This window comes from Dipodomys spectabilis, unplaced genomic scaffold (assembly GCF_019054845.1).
Source record: "Dipodomys spectabilis isolate Male_0828 unplaced genomic scaffold, ASM1905484v1 ptg000145l, whole genome shotgun sequence".
In the NCBI taxonomy this organism is placed as follows: domain Eukaryota; kingdom Metazoa; phylum Chordata; class Mammalia; order Rodentia; family Heteromyidae; genus Dipodomys; species Dipodomys spectabilis.
Window position 1 is genome coordinate 20,743,231 of NW_024870822.1, and position 22,103 is coordinate 20,765,333.

General features: G+C 43.8%; 1 protein-coding gene across 6 annotated transcripts in view; it reads right to left on the bottom strand.

Annotated features, from left to right (window-relative positions):
* The window catches only part of Arntl (aryl hydrocarbon receptor nuclear translocator like), a 100,354-nt gene extending 81,639 nt beyond the window's left edge, over window positions 1-18,715 (bottom strand). For 3 of the 6 annotated variants that reach the window (XM_042691335.1, XM_042691337.1, XM_042691331.1), the window contains exons 1-2: window positions 18,548-18,715; window positions 6,582-6,717 (exon numbers count right to left, since the gene is read on the bottom strand). The gene's annotated coding sequence lies outside the window, so the exon portion shown is untranslated. The remainder of the gene's footprint in view (window positions 1-6,581; window positions 6,718-18,547) is intronic. The other 3 variants (XM_042691338.1, XM_042691336.1, XM_042691332.1) reach the window with 2 other exon arrangements.
* Window positions 18,716-22,103: the final 3,388 nt, after the last annotated feature.

The window sequence follows — 22,103 nt, forward strand, 5'->3', positions numbered from 1 at the left end:
TGACTGGTGGGAGCAGAATGCCTAAGATATCTGTTTGAATAGGCCAGTCTTGGGCTGGGAAGGTGGCTCAGTGGTAGAGCGCTTGCCTTGCATGCCTAAAGCCCTGAGTTTGATTCCTCAGCACCACATAAGCAAAAATGAATAGGCCAGTCTTTACCCAGCACAAGCTCAGACTTGAGCAGGCAGAAGTGTATACAGGCCCCACAAAAGCAAAAGGCAGAGAGAAGGCAGAAGAAAGAGGAATAAGGAATGGAGGTGGGGGTGGTTTAATGGCACTTGAGAAGCCATGTTTGTGTGTCTCTGAAGGATAATTATCTGCAGCCAATGCTTACTTGGTGTTTTCTGAGCACACATAACACTTCACTGCTTTAATAAAGTTAATTTGCTCATTCATACTTGATCCCTACTGTCAGGTACTACTCTAGGCTCTGGAGATAGTGAACATGTCAACCTAATGCCTACCCTCATAATGCTTATTAAACAATAGACAACATGTCAAATACATAAGCAAATATATAATGTATCCTATGTGATCATAAAGGCTAACAGGAAAAACAAAGCAAAAGAGAGAGAACTGAGCACCTCTGGCTCACAACTGTAATCCTAGCTAATTAGGAGACTGAGATCCTGAGGACTGAGGTTTGAAGGTAGCATGGGCAGGAAAGTCCATGAGAGTCCATCTCCAAATAACAAGCAAAAGTCTGAGCTGGAGGCATGGCTCAAGTAAATAGAATGCCAACTGAATAAATAAGCTGAACAAGCACAGGCCCTGGATTCAAATCCTAGTACCAACAAAAAGAGAGGGATATCTCAGGAACAGTGGGCCGGGTAAGCAATTTTAAATAGGGCGACATTTGAAAAAGACCTAAAGGTCAGCAAACAACCCATAAAAACTCCCTGGGGGAGCAACCAGTGTGAAGACCTCGAACAGGAAGCAGGCCTGGCATGTTTGAAGAATGGCAAGGCTTCCATTGTGGCTGGATTAGAGCAACAGGAGGGCAAGAGGACTGACGTTGCACAGCCACACAAGTCGCACACTGCCTAAGTCAGAGGATACATTCACATTCACCACAGTGAGCCGTGCAGAACCCAGCCTGGGCGGAGATGAGGTCAGAAGTACCAGGAAGCTTTGGGATCCACGCAAAGGTTTGGCTTTTCCTCTGAGTGAGACAGGAAGCTACTGTTGTGAGAGTTCTGAGCAGAGGCCTGGCCTGGCCTGACCCCCTCATCACAGGATCACTGTGCGGAGAGGACTGACTCCACCGCAGGACCAGCCTGGAAGCAGGAGATTGCTTGGGAGGCTACTTCAAGAACCACACTCAACACTCCCAATGAACACTTTCCAGATGAGGACACTTGAGGCTCGGAAGGGATCTGGTCACTTCTCAAAGCCACTGGGCGAGGCAGTGGCATAGAAGCCCGATTGGGAAATCAAATCCTCTTGCATTCCTGAAGGAATAAACAGCAGTAGTGGTAGATGAGCTTGGCAGGGCCTGGCATACTTGGGGAAGGCTGGGCTCATGATCCAGGGAAACTAGGTCTTGGGTTCAAATAAATCATTAAAAAGCACTTATTCTCAAGTGATTTTTTTTTTGTACATTGCCACATTGTGGTCCCATACAAGAAGGTCTGGAACTTTGTCTGAGATGTAAAAACTGTGACAGGCATGTTCTAAATGATACTCCAAAGCCAGGTTAGCTCCAAAACTCTAACACTTCTGTCACAATGAAAATGGGAGGAAGGCCGCTTAGGGCCACACATTTATAGGCAGGAGGCAGAGAAGGAAAGGTTTCCTTGCTGAGGCTGAGTCTAAGGGGCAGACTCAGTGCCCATATTCCTCCTTGCATGTTGAATACAGTGAACCCCAAAGTCATTAGAGAGAGAAAAAAACATAGTGAAACTAAGGCTGGAACAAAAATTTACACAGCCATGCATCCACATAGATACACTGTCAGGATAGAACAATGGCCAAAGTTCCCTCTCCACCAAGACCACTACCTTTAGTAACACTCTTCCTACCAGCCCCATTAGAAGTAGTAACTGATTTCTGCATGACTTAATTCTCTGCTTAAAAGCCCCAATCGGTGAGTGGGAGAGGGTGAGAAAGCTTAAGAACCAAGTGATTCCTCAGATCTCTTCAGGAGATTGATAACTTGAATTTTTTTGTTTTCCTTGCCATACCAAATAGGGACCAGACAAACTTCAAAGGTTTGGCCCTTTGCAAAGAAGTTTGGGAAAGGAAAAACTAGGAAAGGGCCATCATTAACATCTCATGGAGGAAAGGTGCTAAGTCTCCATAGAATTGAGGGTTTCCACACACAGGGAACCTGGAGAGTAGAACAATGACCAGTCTCAAGATCTGACCAGGAATTGCTAAAAGAATGAGGAAGCACAGGGAAATTTGCCAGCCACCAAGTTTTTCTGGGTGGTCTACAACCCTGCAGTCATGCACAAAGATCACGTATGCACTGGTGATCAGAGTTTCAGAAAGCCAAATAAAAGCGATATATTTTCAGTATGTTCCCAGACCAAAGTCTGAACCACCAGGAAAGGGAGTGGGGGTGATGGGAAGCTGGGAGTTCATTAAAAATAGTTCCCTGAAGGTACCAGCCAGTATCTTAGCTGACCTCATTAAAAGTTGAAAATAATAGAGAAAAAGAACAAATCTGGATTCCTATGTGCAAACGGATTCATTAGTCTTTAGAAAAGCTGGCTATTGACCCAGGACAGTGTAGAGATGGGCAACTGGAACTATGTAAGTCGGCTAGTCCCTCAGGCTTCTGATTCTTTGCCTGAGGCCATAGCCTGGCCCAGGCTGCTAAATGGGAGAAGAAACTCAGACCTTCTATGAGCTATCCTCAATCTCATTCCTCTCCTCCAACAAGCACAGGGGAGAGAGAGGAGCCAGGCCTTGGAATAAGAGACTCAGTCAGATAGGAATCCAACCTTGGCCCTCCTGTTCCACTTTACAGAGTCACTTGTCTCCTCTTCTGGGGCCATTCAGGAATTAATTTCTTGGGCCAGTAATTAATTTCATCATTGATTTCCTTGTTAAGTGCCTCTCCCTCCCACTAGAAGGCAAGCTCCATGTGGACCAAGTCTAACATCTGCCTGGCTGATCCCTCCACTTCTATCCAACATCTACAACAGTGGCCTTCACACTGCTGGACCTCAACAGATAAATACATGGCTTGAAAATTGTCTGGATTCAAGCACCAAGCAGGCATCTGAAAAGCCATATCTAAGCCTGCCTTGCCAGATATAAGCCAAGGGTGAAACAGACAGTCCATTTTGCTCCATTAAGTTCTGCCACTAGTTTGGTGTCCCCAACCCCTTCCTCCAGTATTGATTCCTTCCTATTTGCTCCATCCCAGAAACAATGCTTATGCCTCTCATCTGAGCATTGACAGAGAAGCTGCACATGGAAAAAGGTGACAATGTGCTTTCTTCAGTTCATAGCCACGCTGGAAGGAAGATGCTACCATCAAACCAACAGTTGTAGATATGACAAAATAGAGAACATTACAAATGGGAGGGGCCTCAGAAAATCTGGGTCAGCCAATCACAAGATAACAAAGCCAAGCCACCTGTGGGACACACAAATGCAGAAGTAAGCCTGTAAAATTCCTTTCCTTCACTAACTGATAAATGTTAGTATTGTAGATACCTTTCCTAACACACGATGAGCTTCACCTTTTTAGATGGTTTATAGAAGTGAAGCCTCCTCATCTTGTTCCTTAATGACCAAAAAGGAAGGATTCTGGGTAGGTCTATGATCTCATCTAAGAATGTATAGTCCAGGCTAATCACTCAAACAAAAAATTTCTTGATTTGTCTTGAAAGTATTAATTTGTAGGGATAACTACTCTTGTCCTTCTAAAGTAAGAAAAGTGATACATGCTCAGGGTTGAAAAGAAGCAGCCATAGAGTAAGAGAGAGGAATAAAAATCACCTCTAATTCCCTGAGGTGAGAATCACAGATAATATTTCAGTACCCTTTCCTCCTTCTACGAATAAGATTTTAAAAGAGCTGAGAGCATACTGTGAATATAATTTCAACAACTGTTTTTAGCCAGAAAAGTCCATCTAAAAGTACTCTATAAAGTTCCAAGAAAGAAATTCATCACTACTGAGCAAATAAATAATAACAAAATGATTAATAAAAATCCTTCATAAAGTAAGAAAAAAAGCAACAAAACTGATTACTTTAGCGCCTCCCTGGCCCCACCAAAAGACATCATTACTGTTCGTATAGAAACAGTCCATAAAAGCATGAAGCCATTTTATATCAGTCAATACCTATTGTTTTAAACAAAGCATATTTTTTAAAAAATCAACAAAAATGATTTGTGTAACTGCATCTTATTTTTTGAAGTAGGAAACACTTTTGGTGGCCCTGGAAAAGCTTAATCTCCAATTTGCAGTTGGCGCAAATCATTTTAAACTAGATGGTTCACTCTGTGGACTATATATCACATATATATACCTATATATATATATACATATATATATATAGGTATATATATCAGTGAATGATCAAATGCCCTTGCCAAGGACATCTGCTTCGAATACCACCCAGCTGGGAGCTGCCCTGGTATTGGCCCTAATCTTGGTTGTACATATGGCTCCCAGGGGGCCCACAGAGAACACAAGAAGACATCCTAGGATGGAGATCTCCTAAGGACATACATTTTCCACCTGGTGTAATATTCATACTTCATTCAGCAATAGGCCCATGCCAGGTGCCAGGTGCCAGGTGCCAGGTACTGGGATACACAAGTGAATAATGGAATGTGCTGCTCATTCCCATGGAGCTGCAGTGTGTGGAGTGGTCGCCTTCCTCAGGCCCTATGATAAGCCTGGTGGGAAATCCTATTGCTGTTACTCCTCTTTACTAGATGATAAAGCAAACATGTGCTGTGGTATTTTACCCTTGATTATGAGGTTAAAGGGCTAGCCTCAAACCCAGATCTCTGACTGTACAATGCTCTTTCTACCTAACATTCACATTGGTGAATTTCCTGTAACTGACAATCTAAGTCTTTTGGATTATTCCAAGTTCCTTCAACACTTGGGTGAGATCTGGCTGCCTGTACTGGTCTCTGTGGCTGCCTAGATTCAGATTCTTGACTCAGGCACTTTCCCAGCAATCTGGGCTTCAAACTCTACTTACCCTCTGACAGCCACACAGTGGTAGACTACTAGCTTTCCACAGTGCTCATTTTCCTCTGTACCCTTGACTTTGATGGATTAATTGGCCCCCCAACTAAAGATTCTTTCCAGTCTCCTTTGCAGCTATATGTGGTGACTAAGTTCTATGAGTTATGTGATTAAGTTCTAGCCAATGGAGAAAGAGAATGTACCACTTCCACAACTTCCTCTTAAATGATGGTTTTGTGCCCTGATTTTTTTTCCCATGGGGGAAGGGTAAATTGATGTTTTTACCTTCAGCTTTGAATGGAAGTCCTATGTTGAAGGTACCAAGCCTAGACCAGCTCCTCACTGAACTAGCATATGAGAAGAAATCATCTTCCTCGTTGCTCTCACTGTAGGCCTGTGGGTCTCTTTATTAGAGAAACTTGCCCAAGAAGCTTAGATGAAACCAGTCCAACATTTACCCAGCCAAGCCCCTTACTATCAATTAAGTACTTCAAAAGGGGTGCTCAGACCTATGTAAGAGAGTGTTCCATTTAGTTTTATCTTGTAGCAAACAATAAAAATCATCAGGCCCTCAAAGATCATTTGTGCTCGGGTTACAGGGAAAACAAGGAGGACCCAGAAAAGCAAATCAGCCTTCTACAGAAACAGTAGGAAAGAGTGAACAGGGTGACAGCCACAGTCCTCTCTTTTTCAGCAACTCACTCTATTCCTAGAAAAGCCATTGAAAGTTGAAATGATGAGAGCCAACACTAATGTCTCCATGGAAACTAATATAATAGGAGCATGTGTTACTGACCAAGAATTCACTGGTCAACTTTTTAAATAAATTGTATGAACTCCATGTTTTATTATCTGTTAAAGCCTTGGGACCTTGAAAAGTAGAAGGCCTGTTGGTTTACTAATATACCACAAATGATACATATGTGTTTTGTACTGTATCGAGTAAGTGCAAATCAATTAAACACAAGAAGCAGTCATGTGATGTTTTATTTACTCTCAGCCAGTAAAACAAAGTAGATCACTTTAACAATTCCCTGACTTCTAAATGCAGGCAATCAAAATATTTAAGAATAGCTCAAACAGGGAAGTCAAACAGGAAAGTTAGGTACAGAGTAGAAGTGAAAGTCTGAAAAAACAACATTGAAGTCCCAGCTCTGTCACTGACCAGTTGTGAACCCTGGATGGTAGACCTCTCTAGGCAATTTCCTGGTCCACACAGGAAGATTTCATTGACACCTGTCTCCCTAGGTTGTGGTAGGAGACTGAAAAAGACATTGTTTAGTAGTTTAAACTGACTCTGTAAATCACACGGGAATGTTAAAGCATTGTTTGGAAAGGCTTTGGTGCAGAGATTCTCGAAAGCATCATCCTGAGGTCCTAGAGCACTCTACAAGTTTCCCAGCCCTTCTGAAAAAGCAGACCTAGAGCCATTTCTTTTGCTGTCTTTCAAACTCCTCCACATGTACTAGCTGGCAAGCATCAGTTTTCTGCTGCATTCATCACTGGTGTCCATTTGCTCGCCAGCCATACAGCAGCCAGCAGGACGTCAGTCATGGGCTGTGAAGAAAAGAAAGCTGCAGTGAGCTAGGGCCACTGCATGGTGACATGTCTACCCACTGCACTGTCAGGAGCTTCAACACTGAGTCAGGAAGCATTTGGGGGGGAAGAAAAAGGAATGACTGAAGCTGTTGAGAATACAAGCTCTGGTTTAAGATATCTTGGATTTGAATCATGGCTTTTCCTCTGTGGTATATACCATCTGAGGCACCTCTGAGTCTCAGTCTCCCTAATGAGAAAATGGGACCTATGCCACCACACGATAAGATATTGTAAGGAGCAAATAAGAAGAGGAATCTAAGCACTTAGCACAATTTCTTGGCATATTGTAAATAGCCAAAGGTTAGGTACCACATTAAGAAGCAATACAAGTATATTGCTGACCAAAGCTGGTTTGGCAGATCTCCAGTCAAGGCTCTGCTACAGGCCTTGTAATCAGCTATTACCTGGACAGCATGCTGGCTTATTTATTAATCTCCCAGGGATAATCAGAGTTCTTCTGGATTGCTGCCTAGTGCCCCAGGATAGGTGAAATATTCAAGAATGTCCAACTGGCCAGCTGGCTACATCTTGACACTTATTTTTCTGGTTCATAGTTATCCATCATTATCCTGAGAGCAATCTCCAGAGGAGAAAAGATTTGTATCTTTTACATCCATTCCCAAGCATGTGGCTCTCCATCTCTGGGGGCAGTGGGTAGGGAGAGGAATGGAAGGCGGGGGGGGGGGGGGGGGTGTAAATGCTGAACTGTTTAACATGGCTCTACTCTGCAAAGTGATTTGTGTCAGCACCCACCTGGTGGACAGCGCCATGTCCTCAACAGGCCCTGGAGGCAGGGGAACTTCCTCTGCCTTCCTGGTGTCTGTAAGTCCAGCACACCTTCACTGGTAAAAATTCACTGCAGCCAAAAAGCAACTTTACCACTTCAAAATCCTGTTCTTTCTTTCTCTCCCTCAAGCATCATCTCCACACTGTAATGAGGGGTGGAGTCTCACTGTAAGAATTGCTATGCCTATCTTATACCTAAGGAATCAAGCTCAGTTGAATGTACTAAGTGATCTGACTCAGATTAAATAATAGAAGTAGTTTAAAATATAGGTTCTCAGATTCCTAATTCCAGGGCTCTTTCCAGAAAATAGGCTATTTGTTTTGAAAATTGGTCTTCCTTCATGGTGCTTTGCTTTTTGGAAGAACTCATTAACTAAGGTCACAGTACATTGTGCAGATTCATTCACACACTTGAAAGCCATTCACAGGGGCAGATGCTTACCACACTCCAGAAATCTACAGGGTGACTGATAACAGCCATGCCAATTAACATAATTGTTAATTAATGCCAAGTTCTGGCTTCCTCTCCCCTCTACCTGGCTTCATCCGGTAGCTTCCTTTCAGACCTCTGCTGCATTTATTTAATCTCTCTGCTCCCATCCAAATGGAACATTAACATTGGATACTTGCTTTAGTGAACACTACTCATGTCATACTAAAATAACTCCAATGTCCAGGTGCCAATGGCTCACACCTATAATCCTTACTACTCAGAAGGTTGAGATCTAATTGCAGGCCAAAGGCAGCCCAGGCAGGAAAATCCATGAGTCTTTTATCTCCAACTAACCACCAAAAGCTGAAGTAGAGGTAGAGCTGTGGTTTAAGTGTAGAGCTCTAGCCTTGAGCAAACAAAGCTCTGGAACAGTGCCCAGGCCCTGAGTTCAAGCCCCAGTATCAGCACAAACAAATAAAATAACCCCACTGGCTTTCTGCTGCCTACCAGTTTCTACCTTATGAGCTAAACCATGGCTTGACATTAACCTCCCCATTTCTTCACCTAGAAAATGGGAAGGGGGACTAAATAGAGGGTGCCTGCTTTTGGCTCACAATTCTCCAGACATCACAATACTGTGTCTAGAGGTTACTAAGAGACAACAGAGTCCAGTGGTCAAAAACCTCCAAGGCCTTGTCCTTAAACAATGTGAATAGCTCAGTGACTCAATTTCTCCATCTCTAAAGCAACAATAGCAATATAATCTACTTCATGATGGTTCTCTAGGAATGAAATAATACTTGTGAAATACTTAGTATAAGAACTCTACAGATTAGCAATTACCATGATCCGAAAAGCAGGATTTGGTTCAGGCTTTGAATGATCTCCTAATCTTCAGATTCCACTATTACTTAAGAACATTCCTCAGTGAAAATTCGCCATTCCTATTTCTGTGACTTTAATTGTCTATGTTCTCACTCTCAGCAAGCCCTGCCCTACTCTCATCTGTAAGTCTACATCCTAGCTAATTTAAAGGTCTAGATGAAACCTGACCATTTTCATGGAGTTTCCTTTCTTCTACGACTCCCACAAAGACTGGCCTGTCTTCAGATCCAAGGCACCTGTCTAGGCCATGACACTGACATTGCATGTGACCTAGAATGATTTTTAAAGTCACAGCAACTATTCTTTTCCTCTGCATTTAGAATGGTGCCTGGCATACAGCCCTTAAGGTATATGTTGTCTGAATAAATAAATTGGTTGTACTATGCCCAAATAAGTTTCCTTTTAGTTCATGTGGTCAGATACTGATTTGCTGCACTTTGGAGCCAATTAAAGATAACATAAAGATGAACATCAATCAGCAGGGCAGGGACAACCATGGCCAGTTAACTTCTCATCAATATAAGGCACTGATATCTGGGCAACATGGAGAATAAGAAAAACACAGATGTCCAAAGGAAATGGTAATCTAGACTTCAAAGTACCACACAAGGCCAAGCCCAAAAGCCTATATTGTTAACAAGTGAAAGACATTTGAGGTTTCCCTAAAGCTGAATTCACTCACTGAATGAATAAATATTTACTGAGTGACTCTTCTGTACTGACATTGATTGTCTTAGTTGCCTGGGATATAATAGGGAACAAAGCACATGGCACTCTTGCTTGTATTCCAGCTACTAAAGAGAAAAAGCTAGGGATAGCACCAAACCCTACTTCCAAAGTGATGTCCACAAAGCTACACCTTCTTGCACCAAGTTTTAAAAAAATGACATACCACCTGCAAGTGACCAAACAGAGACAGTGCCACAAGTGCTCTGTCACTACAATGAGGAACCCTCATTCTACAATGCCCTCGGGACATCAGTAGCATAGCACTCTGCACCCAAGTGAGTTCAACACTGCCAGTTGAGCTCTACCACTACCTGGCATTTAGACATCAAACCTCTCAAGTGGTTCATGATGCCAAAACAGAACTTACAGGTGGAAGGGGAGGGCTGGTAGTTGGTTAAAGGATCAGCTAGTTTTCACCACTGTGAAACCTTAGACTCCTTCTTCCTTTGAAGCAGAAATCTCTTCTATCATCTTAAGCCTTGGGTTTTTTTTTTTCTTCCAGCAGGATACTGAAAATAGCTTTGCATTTAACATTTAAAGTTGTTTTTGATCCCACACTCTTCAGCTCTGTTCTAGCAAATTCATCCCGTTCCCTAAGGGCACTTATAAGTGTATTTCACAAGCAAACAAGCCAGGCACCATGGCTTTATCCCTAAGAGTAAAAAGAAAAAAATGATTTACATAATTATATGAGAGATGAGTTGGCCATGAACACAGAAATCTTATCTGAACCAAAAGTTCTAGGGCAAAATTTCTTTCAACTCATCAAGATAGATAACAGATCAAAATCAAGGTTGATACTGAAAACATAACTGCAAAGAATTCTTCCGGGAAACTCCTTGAATTCCTCTGCAGTTGTGTGCCATCTACTTCTAGAAGAAACTGGAGGTGGCCATTTGAGGGCAGATTTGAATGAAGTACATGGTATGCTTTCCTGTAACAGTAAGAAAATATAGGGTTTTATAGCCAAGAAGGACCTGAGAAACCAGAGGTGCCCAAGAACAACTTCCTCAAAAGTTCCTTAGTGAATCAGAGGTTGGTCCCACCGCCCACCCCCCTTTTGCCTCATTTATAAATAGAGAACAAATGTTAAGAGTATCAAGGTAAGTTTTTCTTTTATAAAACTTCCTGACAGACTATAAAATAGGAAAAGTGACTGAAGTAAGTAGTTAATGCTAATAGTAAGTAACTATGGTGCTGAAGGGGATTAACAAAAAACACGGGCTTAATTAATGCTAATACTGTTCAATACTAAACAGTATGGTTCAGCTCCAGTTGCCAATAAACAGCTTTTGTGGACTTGCCTGGGAACAAAACCACTATTTAGGTGATTTTTTTTTTTTTTTTTTGTCGGTCTTGAAGCTTGAACTCTGGACCTGGGTGCTATCCCTGAGCTCTTCAGTTCAAGGCGAATGCTCTACCACTTGAGTGACCGCACCACTTCCAGTTTTCTGGTGGTTAATTGGAGGTAAGAGTCTCACAGACTTTCCTGCCCGGGCTGGCTTTGAACCACGATCCTCAGCTCTCAGCCTCCTGAGTAGCTAGGATTACAGGTGCTAGCCACCGGTGCCCAGCTTAGGTGATTTTTTTATATACAAAAACTTATACTAAGTTTCTATCAACTAGCTTACAAATAAACTTTTAGAACAAAATTTGTTTATAAGATGGCTGTGCATATAAAATAGAAATTTGCAGTCTAAACATCATTAAAACAGTAATAATTGGTGATATATGCTAGGAGAGAGTTTATGAGGAAACCTTCAAACTCTTAATTTGTTTATATGCAACAATGCATATAAATAATGCATATGCATTCTGAGCAGGATACTATAAACCACTAGTTACATAATAAACAACCAAGACCAAATACTCTAATTCTATAGGCAAAGTGCTTACAAGGTCTTTCTAATTCTGGACATAAAGTTATGGGAAGGAGAAGGCAGGGAGAAGGGAACTTATAATCCAGTCACAGTGACCTTTTCTTAGAAATATCAACTACTTCAAATCTCAAGGCCTTGGCCTTTGTACTTGTTGTTCCTTCTTCCTGGGATACTTTCTCTAGATTGTTCCAAGGCTGAGCTCAGATGTCACCTCCTCAGTAAAGTTTTTCCTGGTGACACAGCTAATGAAACCTCCTTGCTACCATTCAGCATCACTATTGCTTTACTTGGTTTCTTCCTTAGATCTGTCACCACTAGCATATCCCATTGTTTATTGTGTGTATCCTACAGGGCCTCAGTATTATTAATGGCTATATCCTCAGTGCCCAGAATGGTGCTGTGTACATGGTGGGATCCAAGAAATATCACCAAATGAGTGACAAGTAAAACTGGAGATTGGAAATAAAGACAAGATTAACTTCTCACAAAATAGTTTAAAAATAGGCAAACTAGTCATCTTGATAAGGTATGAGATAGTAACTTGCTAGTTATGAACTCTCAGGGCTTCTGAATGAATAGCTGGCAATAAGAGAGGGGTCCTTCTGATCTAGGGAACCTGGGCTAGGACAGACAGTAGGAGAGAGAATGATGCAGGTGGTTCAGGGAGGACAGGGGGGGCCGAATCAGAACTGCAGGCACAGAGCTGGGGCTAGCAATAGAGAATGTAGACAGGGGCAGGGCTGCCAAGGAGGAACAGAATAGCCTTGGGAGGCCTGGAAGACTGGACACAGGGTGTTCTTCCAAGGCCAAGCTGACCACAGCATGTGAAGGAAATTCAAAGAAACAGAGAGTAGAAAAGAGAATTGGTCAGAAATTGACCTTGGTGATCTGAGGAGACAAAAGAATAGGTTCTTTTCTCAGTTACCCAGGAGAGAGATCCAAGTGAGCATGGTGTTTGGGTATTTCCCTCCCCCAACAGGCAACTTCAGAGTACTTTGATAGAGCACCCCACAACAGATTAAGGGCCACTCCCATGCAACCCACTCTTGGAGCATTCAGGAAAGGTAGCTGGATTCAAGCTTCCTATCCTGAGGTTAATTACATTCAGCGTAGCCTGTGATTATTATCCTTTCGTTCTTTGGAGAAAAAAAAAAGTAGTATCTAACTTCAATGTGCAGTAAATATATGAACATTATATAATACATTTTTATGTAACAGGTTCTTCATAAAACAATGTTTCCCTTGCTATCTAAATGTATTTAGGGAACAAATGGCATTAAAAAACATCAAAAATTGTGTGTGTGTATGTGTCTGTATCTGTGAGACCAACAGACAGAGAAAAAGAGAGCAAATGAGAGACAGAAAGAGAGAGAGAGAGAGAGAGAGAGACCAAGACTATAGATACACCAAGGCTGAGAAGTGAGTCTCTGGTGGTAAGGAAAATGAAGGTAATAGACTTTTGAAAAGGTCTCCTCCTTGGGAGGAGTTCTACAGATAGTATGGATGGGACCAGTGTTAGGTCCCATCTGGAGACTCATCTCACACAAAGAGCTGAGGAATGGTGGGACTAGATGAGGAGAGGGGACAAGGGGGGAGACAAAACACAGAAAAGGAAGCAAGAGACATGGATATTCATAACAGAATGTGAGAAGATGCTCACAAGCCCTTGTAGCTTCCACTGGGGTAATATCTTCTTTGTGTGACCTTTATGTCCTATGGCAGAGGCCTTCAACCCTCCTATCAAGGAGGCACATTCCACCCTTGTCAACACTAAGACTGGCTCCTGATCTCTCCAGGCCCAGTGGGCTTTTGGCCTGGTGTTGGGTGCTTTGCATATGGGATCTAATACAGTGGTACCTTCCAGAAGACATCTGTACACTGGTCCAGAGCAGGTTTTAGAGTCCAGCAAACACAAATCCTGACTCGATCCTATGCCAATTGAGTGACCTCGAATAGTATACAAAACCTTTCACTTATAAAACAAGGTATAATAGTGCTGACCTCATAGGGCAGTTATGAAGATTATACAAGCTAGTAAGTCTAAGATGACCAATGTATTTGCTGGCACATAGAAAATCTCAATAACTGTTAACTGCTATTACCATGAAATTATTATTTTTATTTTGCAGCTGAATTATATCAAACTCAACGACTTTACCTAGGTCACACATTTTAGACAGTAGTGTAAAGATGTCACTGGTTTACTTAGCAACATGCAAACACACAGGAAACAGTGTTAACCAAAGACTAGATTAGGCAGACCATTCATTCTCTTTTCGCTCATGCTGGACAAATGAATTTATGCTACTTAGAAGGACAACATGTACTCAAGTAAAAAAAAAAAATCATTTTCCATTATATGCCAGTACTCCGCGTTCTCCAGAAGCAAAGATGACTAAAGCTTATCCAATTTTATCTACCCTTGAAGTTTAATCCTCAATTCAGCCTCCTCTTCCATGAGACCCAATTACTCAGGGTCATTTCCACTTATGCCCAAGCTGTATCCTTCACCTCCAACCTCCACCTCTCTACAGTAGGCATCCCCATCTCTTCTTCCAAATGCCCAAGTACCCATCCTGCCCCAGCTCTTCTTCCTCTTCCAGATCTTTAACTGGATGTACACTGAACAAGCATATCCTAAAGGCTCTCTGTGGCTGTCATTTGAGGAAAACAAAAACTGTTCCCAAAGTGCTTAGCTTTGGCAAGCAACTGAGATTCCAAGAGGCAGCCTAACGATATAAAATAGAACCAAACCTAGGAGAATTAGAGAATTAGAGATGGTTAAGGGCTTGGGACACAGCTGCGAGGAGGAAAAACAAAGAAATAGTTCCTAAAAGTCCAATCACCTAGTTCTTAAAAGCAGAGGAGGATTTGAACATGTAAAAACTGGGGACATGTGAACTGGGAAGTGGCCAGGAGATGTTGCAGGGGAAAGACATTCTCAAGTGGGCTGGATATGGAGAATCATACTGGGCACCTTCTAGGTATCCTGAATCCCTTAACATATGTTTTCAATCTTTTAATTCATTCGATTCACCCATAATTCTTCAACTGATTCCAGTTTCATAGAGGAAGGCATCATCAGATAGCAAAATCAAGTTGACCACAAATTATAAAGGTAGAGAGGTAGATTTGGGATGTAAAATCTGGCTCCAGTTCAACCTAGTAGCCTTATAGGACAGCTTGAGGATAAAGGGGATATATGTTCCAAAATGTTATGAGGATTCAGTGGGGCAGTAAGTGCAAGGACTTTGTAAGCCTGCAGACCCAAGGCCACAAATGCTAGCTATAGGCCACTGATGTCTGCAATGGACTTGCTCTCAGTTAAAGCAGGAGGGGCAGGGCAAGACTAGAGATGGGACCTCTGGCTGAAGGGATCAGTGTGAATAGCAAAGGTTAGGGCAGATGACTACCTGCAGCAGGCACAGGAAGAAAATCAAGAAAGCAACATGATCTAAAGTCAAGGAGGAGGACACTTTTAAAAAGGGGGAAGACAGGTGAGTTGAGAGCTAAAAAGGAACCAAGAACTATCATTGAGGAGGAGGGACAGGCTCTTAAAAGTCAAGATGTAGAGTTCTAGGAGAAAACTTTGAAAAGAAATGTACAGAGAGATAATAAGGAGAGAAGCCAGAGGGCAGGTGCTAAGGATAAGAAGGAGATGTGAGTGGAAGAGGTGAATGCTCACAGCTCTCTGAGAGGTTAGGTGCAAGGGAGAGATGCAGACAGGGTAGGAAGTAATTGCCTGGCACAGGACATACTCACAACAGGTCTGTCCTTTCTCTCCCAAATCAAGACAAATGTTTTTCTGGGGTTTGAGAGGCTGAATGCAAATAGCACAAAGGATATTCTGGGACAGGATTCTGCCAAAGGTGAGAGGGAATGGAATATCGGCACTTAGGCAAGGCTTACTATGTGCTGTGCATTTACACACTACTTTCCTTCATCCCCACAGACTCCAAGAGGCAGCCACCGTCACTGCACCACACAGGAGGAGCCTAAGGTCAAAGGAGTCAAGCATGCATTGGTCCAGAGCCACACAGTCTTAACCCAAGATATAGATTCTTCTGCCTCCAGAGCCCAAGTTCATTGTGAAAGCTCAATAAAAGGAAACAGGAGGGATGTACTTGCTTTTTGTGAACTGAGAGGAGAGAGGACAATTTTGACAGGAAAGAAGACATGCTGAGAAAGCATTAAGTCAGAGCAGGTCTTCTTTCATGAGAAAGAGAATCAATGACAGGATAGATATTTGAGGTAAGTCTGAGCCTTGTGATAAAGAAGCAATGAAAAGAAAAAATCATGAGAGGGATGACATGTCTGCATCTCTGTGCTCCTAAGTAAACTTCAAGGTCTAGAAAGGACTTTTTATTTATCTTCAAGTATCCAATTGTAGATAACATAATACTAATTAAAATCAAGGCCAGCAATTATAATAGTACACAGAACAAATACTCTCTTGCCACAGTGAGAGTTGATGGAATCACAAATAGAAGACAGTTCATAGATGGATGACAACTCATATACCAAAGTCAGAGATTTTTTTTTTTTACATATGCATGGACAGATTTGTTATATAGCCAAGTCTTTCTGCAGTGCCTGTCCATCTTTTAGTACATAAATTCCATGAAGACCCTGGGCGTGAAGAGATAAATCTGAAAACATGGCCACTTCCCTTTCCTGCCCAGTGGCATGCAAACCTCTTCTGCAAATAGCAGACAAGCTCGTTACTAGTCATCATTTTATAAATCATTTGAAATGGATCCTTTAAAACACCATCTGTTGATCTGCTTAACTTCCTTATGAAAATAGGACTTTAGCTCATATTTTAGTGCCTCCAGGAGGTAAATACCAATCTAAATTCAACTGTAATAAGTATTTAGAAATTTAGAGAACCTCAGAAAAGCAGAAACTTTTGACATTAGTAAATACCAATCTAAATTCGGCTGCATTAAGTATTTAGAAACTTAGAGAACCTCAGAAAAGCCGGGGAAAACCTTTGATATCACCAAGTTTAACTGTTTATTTTCCATCTGAGGCAAAAACAACCCAGAAATGTTCTGTTCAGCCATGAGAGCCCCAGTCTGGTCTACACCCAGATTGTCTGCCTTCCTCCCAACTCCTAGGTTAGCACTCTTCTGCCACACCTGCTCTTTCTCTCCCTTTCTAAACCATGGGGGTTGACATAATCATGGTACAAATTAAATACAATTTAAATATTATTATTATCATTATTATTCTTCATTGGCTGTATCTACAGTCAAAATCAAATGGCTCTACCTGTCTAACTTCAAATGATGAAGGCGATTTCAAATCCTCCCTAAGAAATTTCCAGGCCTTCTAAATACGTTCAACAGACTTTCAAAGATTTAACAATAAAGAGAACTCAGTTACAAAGCATGAGCTGATAGACTGAAATTTGTATTTTAAAAAATATTTTGGAATGTCATTGATATGGAAATCAAATTGAAAGCTGTATTTTTTTTTAAGTCTTTCAAGCACAGAGAGCATGAGATTATTCAAAACTGTTCAGGAGCAGCAATGATTATTTTAAGCTCATGATTCAACGGGTACATTAATTAAAAACTCTACCAACCCAAATTGACAGATCCTAATATCAATGGGGCCAGGAGAACAAAAATAATAGTTATATAAAAATAGATTAAAGGGGGCATGGCAGCAGATCTTGGACAAATGACAAGTGTTGTAGAAAATGAAATGCAGCTAAATGGGCACATTTTATAGATTAAAACAAACAAGCGAAGATCCTGGAAATATGTGAACTGTCAAGTAATGGTTCCTAAACACCAAATCTGATTTCTGGAAGGTGAGAAGGAAAACTTGGCTCAGTTGCTGAAGAGTAGCGATCTAAGACAGAATGCAAACGCCAAACAGAATGCCAAAACAAGGCTAGGTGACCGCCAAGGGGCCGAAAGGCCAGAGAAGGCGGCAGGAATGGGAGTAGATGTGGGGTGGCGGGGTGTCCCCCATGAGCTCGCAGAATTTGTCAACAGACGCCAGCGTGTCTAGAGCAGCGCTTCCTTCCCCAGCACCTCGGCCCCGCACCGGAGAGCTCCAGGCTTCCGCGACCCCTGGGGGTGGCTGGCACGCGCGTTAATTTCTACCTTCCACTTTTTGGAGCAACCCCCAGCCCTTTCAGCTGTCAACTCCCGACAACTGCGAGCGGAAACCTTTTTCTTCCCGAATCTGTCAAACCCAGGGCTGAAGACAGCCTCGCGGTGCCCTCCGCTGGGGCTCCAGGACCCCAACCAAGGCCGGTGGCGGGACCGCACCAGGACGCTGGGCGACATCTCCGCGACGCCAGGCACCTGCTCACAGGATCCACAGGGGATCCTCCCCGACAGCGCAAGAGCTGGACGACGCAGGCCCGACGGAAGTTCACCGGCTAGGGTCAGCCCCATGCTGGGCTCCGGCCCCGATGGGACGGGCGAGCTCGGACTCCCCAACCCGACGGAGACGCCCTCCCTGCCCCCACCCAGCTTCGCGGGTTCTCGAAAGGGAAGTGGAGGTGGAGGGGAGGAAAGGAAGGGCACTCTCGGGATCGTTCTCCCAACACCTTTGGAAGGACAGCCACCAAAGATGGTCCCCTCAAGGGTCTCTGCAACTCCCGGGGAGACATCCTAGGGCTCGCCCTCAGCCGGTCATTGCCCCCCCCGAAGGGCAGAGCTATCCCTTTAAGAGGCGGCAGGCTGCGCCCTCTCTCGCCAGGTAAAGATGCCCGCGAAGCGAACGTGGGTACTCCGGGGGACACTTTCCCGGTGGCTTTCAGGGTGTCTGCGGCACCTCTGCCTGCCCGGGTCCGCAGCGCCAGCCCCTGAGTGAAGGATGGAGGCGGGCGGGCGCGGCGCCTTTAAGGGACGCAGCCTCCCCGCGGCCCGGGTGGGGGCAGGGAGCGGGCACGGGCCCTTTAAGGCCGGCAGCGGGCACGTCGGGCAGGGTTCCCCGGCGGCCGGGCTGCGCCCCGGGCGGCGACGGGGGCGCCCAGCCTGCCAGGGTGTTTGCGGCCCCCCGACGGGGTGCCCGGGGCCGCGACGCTGGCCGCAGCCGGGCCGACACTCACCAAGGCTCTCCGGGAGCGCCCGCGCCCGCGCCCGCACTCGGATCCCGCGGCGGCGGTGGCGGTGAGTCCGGCGCGGGTAAACAGGCACCTCCGTCCCTGACCTACTTTCTGCCTTCCCTAAATGTCGCACCACTAACCTACTTTCCGACCAATCCGCTCCCCGCCGGCCCAGGCCCGGCCCCCCGCCCACCAATCGCTGTGCCCAACCCCCCTTCCCCGCCCACCAATGGAGGAGCCGCGGAGCCCGGATACCTGCCTCTTCCCCCCAGCCAATCAGAACGCGAGAACCGAGCCGGCCTAGGCGGCCCGCCTCGGCTAATCCGCGCTCGGCTGGGCTGCCCCATAGCCAATAGGATGACGGCTGGAGAGGCCGCTGGCCAATGGCGAGGCGACGGGGGCTGGCTTACCTGCTATTTTCCCGCCACCAATCATTTGGTTCTCGAGAGCTCACGCCCCGAGGAGAGAACCAATTAGCGAGCTCCCTCTGGATTTCCTCGCCTCTGCGCTCTCCTTCTCGGTTCAGGTCTCCACTCTCCCGGCCACTGCGGGTGCGAACGCCGCACTCTCTCGCTGTCCCCGTCGTCGTCCCTGAACCCGTCGCCGGGAAAGACCCTCTTCTCTGAGTCCACGGCTGGCGCCTGGCTCCCCACTCTCACCCGTTCTCCTTCCCCTTTCTCACTCCGGGCACCCTGACTTAAGCACAGGCTTTTCCTCTCTTTCCTGTCACCAACTCCATCTAGGAAACCAAAATTTAGGAACACACAGTGCCGGATCCTTCCCTGCAGCATCTCGTTTGCCAAAGTCGGAATGAGAGACCGAATACTTTAATATTTCTAGAAGGTTTTTCCACCCAAAGACTGCCAAGTGTTCTCGTGTTCTTTCCGTTCGCCTTGACCTCCAAGCGTCCCATGGTCCTGTGGTTCTCCTTGTTGAAAAGAAAGAACTCAGAGCTCAGTGGTTTCTTTGCATTTCCTTCCAGTGGCCAAATACTGACCACCTACTGTGTGCCCACACCGTTTTGTTTTGCCAGAAAAATGGGCGGGGGGGGGGGGGGGAGGAGATACTGAAAATAAAACTGTCCTAAAGAAAGCTATGTGGGTGCTGGGAGCGCAGAGAATCGTTGTCATTTTTACATCTGAAGCATTTAGCTGCTAGCATTTCCTCTACCAATGAGAACTTGCAGTCCTTTTAAATGTTAAACCCCCTTTAAAAAAAAAAAAGCAGCTTCTTTTTTAAATCAAGGCCCAGCTCCACTTAGCACCTCACAGAGTGGCTGTAAGGGAAGGCTACACTTAACTCCAGAAATGTCTGAATATAAGACCAATTGGAATGAAATCACTTGGTCCCTGTGATCCAGACTAGTCCCAGAAACTCTAGAAATCTAAACTTGCTACAACACAGAGACTGTTTCAATCCTTGTAAAGACATTGCCCATCACCAACTACATTGTCAGGCACACAATGCTTGTTGAGTGAATAAGAGCATTTTGCAAGATCAACCAAATTCACTGGTAGCTTTCTTTTTCTAAGTTTACATGAAGTTGGAATCATATTGCTGCTTGCCTTGTGTCTGCTCCCATTTTGGGAGACGACCACTTTATGTAAGTGGGACTCTACATTTGAAAACATAACTTGGACAAGATGAAGATATGGGCTAGATGCTAGCATAATTAACTGTCCGATGCCTAACTAGTTAAGTAACATAACTTAAAAATGCTGATTAGTGAATCTTTATTGACTGGAAGAAAGGGTGGAATAAACCAGGCTTCCAGCAGCACCTGTCCCGTGTCAGGAACTGCACTAAGAATTTCTCCTGCATTTTTCCACTTAATCCTCAAAATCACCCTGTGAAGGAGCCATTTTTATCCCATTATATAGAAAAGGAAATGGAAACTCAGGATTTCATTAGCTGACCCAGAGTCTCACATAAGTGTCAGAGTAATGACTCTAAACAGATTTGTTTTTATCCTTCCAAAGGCTCCATACCACTTAGAATAAACATGACAGAAGGCTTCCTGCAAGTCCCAGACCAGTGTCCTGAATGAAAATTCAGAAGATTTGTGTTGTGCTTCCAGATGACATGAAGCTGGAGAGGAAGATAAACATAACCATTATATGAACATAACCAAACCCAATAATGCCTCTAATAGGGGTAAATGTGGCAGTTGGAAAACCAAATGCTTATAGGCAGCTAGGGACAGAGGTATCTTAGATGCATGTAAGAACACAATATAGTGATTCAAATGACATCTGAATCTGAGCCCATAATGAGTTGTGGCCACTAAAATAAGGAATGCTGTCTCAGGCTGCCTCAGAGAAAGTCTATGTTGTTATAGTGCCTGGACTGTTAGTAACTTCATGCAGTTATTGTCTACCATTAAGACTTGGCAAAAAGACATTATCTACATTCACAAGGAGAGAGACCAGGATGTAAGGGACTAGAAAGTATGTCACATGGGGAAAGATGAAAGGAAACAGATGGTTTTGCCCCAGGGAATACAAGGTAACTGTTTTCATATATTTGAAGAGCTGTCAAATAGAAGAGAAATTAAACATAATCTTCAGGGCCCTAAGGGATAGAAATGGAACCCATGGTTAGAAACTCTGGAATAAATCAATAGGAAGATTTTCTAGCAATGGAACCTTCTCTGCCATGATAAGTTGAGTTTCTTGTTACAGAAAGTTTCCATGCAAGAAGTGGATGACCATGTATGTAGAGGAGAGAGGGCTAAGGCGGTATCTTTAAAGACTGCTTATCTGAACGAAGGTTATTGTAAACCTCAGTTTTCTTCCTTTAAGGGTTATCTTCTTGCCTTTCCTACCTCAATGGCCAGAAACTGACTTTCCTCATATATGCCTGCTCTTCCATATGCAATTATATTTTCATTAGTGTTTCTCTGTATTGGAAAACACAAACACAGCCATCTTTCCCTGGTACCTTTCATTTTCTACTTTCCAGAATACAGAACTGCCAATTTGCTGGGCACTATTAAAATCCAAGTAGTGTTCTCTGTCTCAAATTCTCTGGGCATGTGTATCAGTTGCTTTTAATGTATCTAATACAATCCTCACATTAAGCCTAGCAGTTTATATGCCTGCTGGCCACTCTTCACAGCTGGATCACATTCATCAAACTGTTTAGCATTTTTGTGCCTTAGTTCCCTCATCTGTAGAATGAGGAGAATCTGATGCCTACTTTTGAGGATTATTGTGAGAGTTAAATGAGATCATTGATAGAATTCCCTTAATACAGTGCCTGGTATATAGTAAATGTTCAATACATATTAGGTATCACTGTCAATAATTCTAAGGGCTACATTCTGGTCCCATTGATGAAGTGATTAAGAAATGTAAAATACTGAGTTCCAATCTAGAAGGTCCTGATTCAATATCTTTGGGATCTAAGATGAAATTGACTTTGGAAAACTGCTGGTCTAACATAAGAAACCTGGGCTCTGGAGTCAAGCACTCAAGATCAAATTCTAGATCTGTTGGGATGAATAGAAGCTAATGGTAGGACCTGGAAGTTTCAAAGTCATGCTCTTTTGAATGGAAGT